Consider the following 8,008-nt stretch of genomic DNA (forward strand, 5'->3'; position numbering starts at 1 on the left):
CTTTTTATGAAGCAGAAGATGCAGATCATAGTGGGGAGGCAGTGGGAGAGGCCATGCTCCCTAGTGGGAGTATTTTATCCAACTCCATCCCCCTCCTATTCAAGCCTCCGATAGCACAAAAACAAAACAGACCCTGTGAGGGTCAAAGAGTATATACGATCTATTCTGCTTAAGTGAACACACATTTACTGCAGGAAGATGCAACCTTAGACTTGAATATTCACTTTCCCTACAGCAGCCTGAGGATTTCGGGAAATTAATGTTGTGACCACACCTGCAAGCTGGGGGTGATTTTTAAGAACTTAAAATGGGAACTGATTCGGAAGAACTCTAATGGATGAGCATCTTACAATAAGCAAGAGTGCCGTGCTTAAAATATGGTGTTTAAAAGTGGCTTTTGGGCCATGTTCCCAAGTACTTGAGATACTCTGTAGGTCATCAGGCTAGTCAATGTATTCCCATTATATCTTCCCTTGCCACACCTAAGGCAGATTTGCTTTGCTATAAATCAAGAATCCACAGAAATGGTTAAAAGCTATTGTCTCAGTTATGATTGACTCACATATACAGTGTACAGTGATGAGGGGCAGGCAGAGAGGTGTTGGTAACCAATTATCTTTAACAAATCCCCCCAAAGAGAGACTAATCCTGGCCTAGCGGTGACACTTATAGTTCACCTGATTTCAATTTCTATTACATCATTCCTTTAGTGTTAGCCTTTTTCCTCTTCCTTTCTATTGCCTAAAGAGCCCTGGGGTGCTGTGACTTGGGCTGCTAACTACAAGATCAGAAGTTCAATCCACCAGCTGCTCTGCAGGAAAAAGATGAAGCTCTCTGTCTCCATAAAGATGTTCCATCTCAGAAACTGTGTGAGGCCACTGTGAGTCAGCGGAGGAGTCAGAATCAACTGGATGGCAATGAGTGATGAGTCAGAACCAATTTTGTAGCAATGGGTTTGGTTCGAGTTTTATTACTTGATCCTCACCTGCTTGCCTTTAGATAGATTTGGTGTTAAGGAATACCATACACGATTACAACCAGTTTTCTTATTGAAAAATGGTTAGCATACTCTGCACTTACAGGTATAAATACTTAATACTAAGCAGAAACCCAAAGAAAGAGATTAAATCTGAAGTACCCTGTTACATTTGAGGGATTTCAATTCAGGCTGGCCTAAGGGTGATTGCAAAGAAAGAGAAAGGAACAATTGTTGGCTAATGTGGCCTTGGTGTTAGAAGGGAAGCTGGAGACCACAGAACAGATTCTTGCAAAACCAATGGCTTCTTCATTGTAAGTACGTTTCCCACTGCATCAATAGTGACTATCTACATGGACTTTGCCAGATGGAAGACACAGACATCAAACTGATTGTGTTTGTGGGAAGAGACCATGGAGAGGTTCAGTATCATCAGCCAAAACAAAACCAGGGGCTGACTGTGAAACATACCTTCAAATGTTCACATTCAAGTTCATATTGAAGCTGAAGAAAATGAAAAGAAGTCTGTAAGGGCAACCTTCAATCTATCCCACCCAAATTAGGAAAAGAGCTCAAGAACAGATGGAACATGAATGACAAAACGCCAGCGGAGCTGGGAGATGGCCCTAAGAAAGTCAAACATGAAGAAATCAAAAGGTCGATGAAAGACCAAAGAGGAATGAACAATCTGGAGGAGAAAACAACGGGACTGACAGTTCTGGGGGGACATGGGAGAGGAAGAGGTGGCAGGAAAGGTAGTGGTGTTAACAAACCCAGGGACAAGGGAACAACAAGTGATCCAAATCGGAGGTGAGGAGGGTATAGGAGGCTTGGTAGGGCATGATCAAGGGCAATGTAACCAAGAGTAATTACTGAAACCAAAATGAAGGGTGAACATGATAGTGTGTATGTGTGTGTATATATATATATACCATAGTGAATGAAGGGGGAAGTGCAGAGTGGAGACCCAAGGCCCATTTGTCGGACATTGGAGATCCCCTCATAGAGGGGTTTAGGAGAGGAGATGGGTCAGTCAGGGTGCGAGGTAGTACCGATGAAGAACACAGCTTTCCCCCAGATCCTGGATGCTTCCTCCCCCCAACTACCATGATCCGAATTCTACCTTGCAGGACTGGATAGGGCAGAGGTTATACACTGGTGCATATGGGAGCTGGAGGCACAGGGAATCCAGGGTGGACAATACCTTCAGGACCAGGGGTTTGAGGGGCGATGCTGGGAGAGTGGAGGGTTAGTGGGTTGGAAAGGGGGAACTGATTACAAGGATTCACATGTGACCTCCTCCCTTGGAGATGGATGGCAGGGAAGTGGGGGAAGGGAGACTCCGGATAGAGCAAGATATGACAAAATAACGATCTATAAATTATCAAGGGCTCATGAGGGAGTGGGGAGAGGGAAGGGAGGGGAAAAAAAGAGGACCTGATGCAAAGGGCTTAAGTGGAGAGCAAAGGCTTTGAAAATGATTAGGGCAAAGAATGTACGAATGTGCTTTATACAATTGATGTATGTATATGTGTGGATTGTGATAAGAGCCCCTAATAAAATGTTAAAAAAAATAGAAGTGATGTAAATAGAAGAAGTGATGAAGCCAAAGAGCTGAAGAAAAATTTCCAAAGGGCAGCTTGAGAAGACAAGGTAGAATTTTACAATGAAATATATAAATATGGAAGAGCACACTCACAATATCTCGATTTCAAAGAATTGAATGAGAATTGAAGCCCCCAAGTTGCAATATTGAAGGACTCCATAGGTAAATATTGAACTATGGAGGGAACATAAAAAAAACGTAGAAGGAATACACAGAGCCACTATACCAAAAAGAATTGACTGACTTTTAGCCATTTCAAGAGGTAGCATATAATCAAGAGCTGATATTGAAGGAAGAAGTCCAAGCTGCACTGAAACTATTAGTTAAAAATAAGGCTCCAGAAATTGGCAGAGAGTCAATGGAAGCGTTTCAACCATAGACTGCAACGCTGGGAGCACTCACTGGCCTATGCCAGGAAATGTGGAAGACAACTACCTGGCTAACCAACTGTGCTCATTGCAAAGAAAAGTGACTCAACAGGATTATGAATTATTAAATAATATCCATATCACATGCAAGTAATGCTTTGCTGAAGATCATTTTAGTGCATCAACAGGGGCCTGCTAGAAATCCAAGACTGATTCATCAAAGGATATAGCAGTAGGAATATCACTGTCGATGTCGGACGGATCTTGGCTTAAAGCAAAGAATTACAGAAAGTTTATAAGTATTTTATTGATTACCCAAAGGTATTCAGTGTATGGATCATAACAAACAATCTATGGATAATATTTAGAAGAATGGGAATTCCAGAACAATTCATGTGCTCATGTGAAACCCGTACATAGACCAAGAGGCAGTTGTTTGAAGAGAAACAAATCGGATAATACTGTGTGTCTCAAAGCCAGGAAAGGTGTGTGTCTGGGTTATAGTCTTTCCCCATATTTATTACATCCGTATGGTGAGCAAATAATCTGAGAAGTTGGATTTTAGGAAGAGGGTATCGGGATTCGAGGATGACAAGACTTGTCTTACCTATGTGCCTGGAAAGGAGCATCACGCTGGGTAAAGTGACGTCAACGAAAAAGAGGAAGACTCTTTTGAAATGATGATAGCAACACAGGTACACATGTGCTTGATACAGCTGGTGTGTGGATTGTTCTAGGAGCTGTCAGAGAAGAGCTGCATGGCAGTGGAGCGCAGCCCTCTTGCTGTAACGGCCATCATGGCAGCCTCCGGTGCGCTGTCACCACCAGGCCTGGCAGAGAGAAGGAGAGGCGGCCTTACTGGCAGGGATCAATGGCACTTCAAATGTGCCCCCATGGTATTGAGCTTTACGGTAGTTTATGAGACAGAATTGAAATCCATGAAAGATCACTTTTACTATGACAGACAATTTACCTAGGAGACAAAGTGCTGAGAGCAAGATTTGTAGGTTCTGAAACACTACCTTTCTTAAGGTAGTTTGAAGCCAGAATGTACCATAGGCCTCAACTGTGAGAGATGATAGCATAATGAAGCTGTTAAAAACAAATTTTCAATCACAGGGGCTGGACTTAGCTGACTCCTCCCTTTGATGGGTGCTCCTTGCTTTAAGACTAGATGCTGGGTTGTTGTTGTTGTTGTTTTCACAGAAATCTGATTTCTTCATCACACTTTGCCATATCTTTAGTGATCCTTTCATCTAAAGATGCAGCTAATGTCACAATTGATGCCCCTTGTTCCATGTCCTCGTCTGAATCCAACTTGAATTTCTGACAGCTCCCTGAAAAGACTGCTTCAACCATTGTTGAATGATCTTGCATGTGAATTTCATTTGCATATGATATTCATGATACTGTTCGGTAATTTCCTTAGCCACCTGTGTCACTTTTCTTGGAAGGGGTGCAAATATGGATCTCTGTCTTCAGTCGACTGGCCAGTGCTGAAGCTGCTTGGAGACAGCAGAAACAGGGAGGTTGGTGGCCAAATTTGATCGTGTGGCCCAACAAGAGCTGGACATCAAGAAGAATGAAAGATTACAGCTTCTGGATGATTCAAAGTCCTGCTGGCGAGTTTGAAACTCCAGGAAGAAACAGGCTTTGTGCCTTCTAACGACGTGGGAAAGGAAACAACAGTGCCTGGAAAGCATCTATTGTAAAAATCCTCAAGGATACATTAGGAATCAGAGACATGAAAAGAAAACGCCGCGTGCCAGACTGGCATCTCCTGGTGATGGCAGCTTTGTTGAGCCAGGGGAGGTCTCTATGACCTCAACATGCCTGCTGAGGTCAAATGTAACAACCTGGCTGAGAGAGATGAGCTGCCTGTGACGAAGGCATGAAGGTGATCTTCATGGGTGGTGGCAAGGAAGCTACGATGGACTAATTGGATGGTTCACTTCAAACTGCGTCACTGAAGAAGGTGACAGGCCTTTGGGTGACCATATGGGCTGCCTTTCAGAAAAATTAGCAGCTGTCATCAATAATCTAAATACTGGGCAAGTGTGGCAGGTTGTACAGGCTCTTTCCCCATTCCGCTCACCCAGTGATGAAGAACTCAATGTTGAAAAGGGGGATGTAACGGATGTTACTGAAAAACCAGAAAATGACCCTGAGTGGTGGAAGTGCAGGAAGATCGATGGAATGATTGGCTTGGTGCCAAAAACGATGCTACCATTATGCAGAATAATCCATTACCCTCAGGCCTGGAACCCTCACCTCCACAGGATGTCACTCACTGGAAAGTTTGCTAGCAATCCATGATATGATGGTAAAGGGACCAGACGTCAAGCCAAAGTAGCATTGAATGAAAGAGGGCGTGAGGGGATTTCGTCATTCATGATAGTGAATCTTCACCAAATGATTTCTCAGTGTCACTACAAGCACAGGGGAAGAACAAGCATTTTACAGTCCAACCGAAAGAGACCGTCTGCTGCACTGGGCAGCCTAAATTCAGCACCACGGAAGAACTCGGAGAACAGTACAAAAAGACCAATTTTTACAAGTGAACAAGGAGAAAAATGTTATCTTGTCAAACATGTAGCATGAAAGCGCCTGACCAGAAGTGACTGCTACCCAGCTTTAATTATCGTGTAATTAAAGACGGAGAAAATATTGGCCCAGCCATGTTTGATTGGATGTGACTGTTTCTACCGCTATATGAGAATGGACTGTAATACATGCCTATTTTTATTATCACTCAGCGTACACATGTATCTATGTGGAGGATCTGCATAAAACAATTGTTTATTCTTAGTCTGTTTATTGTGTTCTTCTTCACCATTCCTTTTTTTCTAATAGTAAGGGTTTATATTTTTAAGCAGTCAGTGCCAATTAGAGATCTTTACCTAAAAGGATATCTTTTATGTCTTTCATTTATTTCCTTGCTGGTGGACCCTAATCAGAAAACCATGGTTTTCCTTCAAATAAATAAATTCTTATATTCATATATGACATATGCTAAAATAAAAATCTTGGGGAGTGTTCATCTTTTCTGTGACTGAAAAGCAATAATAAATGGAACCAAAGTATTTTAAAGCATTGTATTAGTCACAAGTCATTGTAAATACCAAATATATTGTGTTTACCATTATTTTTAAAAATCCATTCGCTGTCTTCAATGTAAAGTTAGACATTGGACAGAGACTGTAAAACATCTTGTAAAATTTTAATTCCCAACTGTAGGAAACAAAATCACTGAATTATTAATATTTATGGTGCCTTTCTCTCATCTGGCTATTCAAGGGAACAAAGCAATCTCTGTGAGATACTTAGTTTTTCAAACTGTAAATGGAAGCTCTAGTGTTTTGTTTTGTTTTGTTCACCCCCTTCTTTCTAGTGTTACTTTTCCAAAGCAGTCTTGTGTGAGGGCATGTTTGTACCGATGTGAAATATGCTATGGCCAAATGTGGAAATAGAGGCAGTGGGATACTTGTTTTCTTTCATTTTTAAAAATCATTTTATTAGGGGTTCTTACAGTTCTTATAACATTCCATACATCAATTGTATCAGGCATATTTATACAAAATGATATGCCATCATAATTTTCTAAACATGTGCTTTCCATTTGAGCCCTTGGGATCAGCTCCTCTTTTTTTCCCTCCCCCCCCACCATGGCCCCTTGATAAATCATTAATTATTATTTTCATATCTTACATTGATCACTGTCTCCCTTCACCCACATTTCTATTGTTTGGTCCAGGGGGCGGGGGAATGTTATGCACTGATCATTGCGATAGGTTCACTTGTTTTATTTTCTAAACATCGTTAAACATCAGACCTAGTATTAACTATTTTCTTATTCATTAAATATTGGAATCTTCTGAGTCAGACACTAAAATTGATGTATTTCTTTCAAATATTTCAATATTTGTGGAAAAGATGATGTATTCCTGGCTAGTGAAAATTATATTATTTTTTAAATCTTAAAAAAGCTTTAAGAGCCCCTAATAAAATGATTTATTATTATATAAAGAGGAAGCCTCTCATTGAGCTGATGGACACAGTGGCTCAACAGTGTGCTCAAGCCTAACACTTGCTAGGATGGCCCAGGAGTGGGCAGTGTTTCGCCTGGGAAACCCGAAGGGAAACTCCCCTGTGCTCTAGCCTAGAAAACCCCAAGGACAGTTCCATGGTGTTCTAAAAGGGTCACTGTGCGTCAGAATCTAATTGACTCAATGACAGCAGATGTTAAGGGCCTGTGGAGGCTTGAGCTGCTGAGAGATAGGTCTCGGACAAGTTTTAAGACAGAAACCTAAGCAATGGTTCAGACCGGACGAATGCCGGCTGCTAAAAAGTAAGCAGAAGCCTACCAAACCCAACTTCAGAGACTTCACACAAATGAACTGGTCATAGGCATGACCCGACTGGTCATAGGCATGACCCGATTCCCACGGGGAGTAAGGCTATTGTTCCAAAGGAGACTGGCCCTATGAGAAGCTTAATGTTATCATTTTATCCCTTTGTCCCTCTGTCCACTTGCACTTTTCATTAAAAACATGTTCCCTCCTAGTCTCTCACATAGAGAGCCCTGGTCATGGAGGGCTTACTTGTTAGACTGCTCCCCTGAAGGTCCGTTGTTTGAAACCACCAGCTGCGTCCCAGGAAAAAGACAAGACTTGCTGCTCCGGTAAAGGGCTGAGTCTTGGAAAGCCACGGGGGCGGTTCCACCCTGTCCTTTAGGGTCGCTCTGAGTTGGAATCGACGCAATAGCCGTGAGTTTGGTTTTATTTAAACCATCACTCCTTGTTTGTTGCCTAGTGTCTCCAAAATCCTATGTAATTATAACAATCCTCTGTAGGCACCCCTTCATAGAACCTCCTCCTCAGCAGCTGACGATCCCTAAGCTTGGGTAATTGGATAATTGGTAGATGGTGAAATTTTCCCATGAATTTAAAGTTTGGAAAGGAAAGCTTTTTTTCAGTGTGTCTGGTTACAGCTCGGCTACTCACCACAACACCAGCAGTTTGAAGCCACAGGGGAAAGCTGAAGGTTTCTATTCCCATA

The 8,008-nt window shown here is 42.1% G+C and overlaps 1 pseudogene; it reads left to right on the forward strand.

Annotated features, from left to right (window-relative positions):
- The first annotated feature begins 1,565 nt into the window (after positions 1 to 1,565).
- Positions 1,566 to 5,551, forward strand: LOC142442393 (SH2/SH3 adapter protein Nck1 pseudogene; annotated as a pseudogene).
- Positions 5,552 to 8,008: the final 2,457 nt, after the last annotated feature.

The sequence above is a fragment of the Tenrec ecaudatus genome, chromosome 3 (genome assembly GCF_050624435.1).
Source record: "Tenrec ecaudatus isolate mTenEca1 chromosome 3, mTenEca1.hap1, whole genome shotgun sequence".
Taxonomy (NCBI): Eukaryota; Metazoa; Chordata; class Mammalia; order Afrosoricida; family Tenrecidae; genus Tenrec; species Tenrec ecaudatus.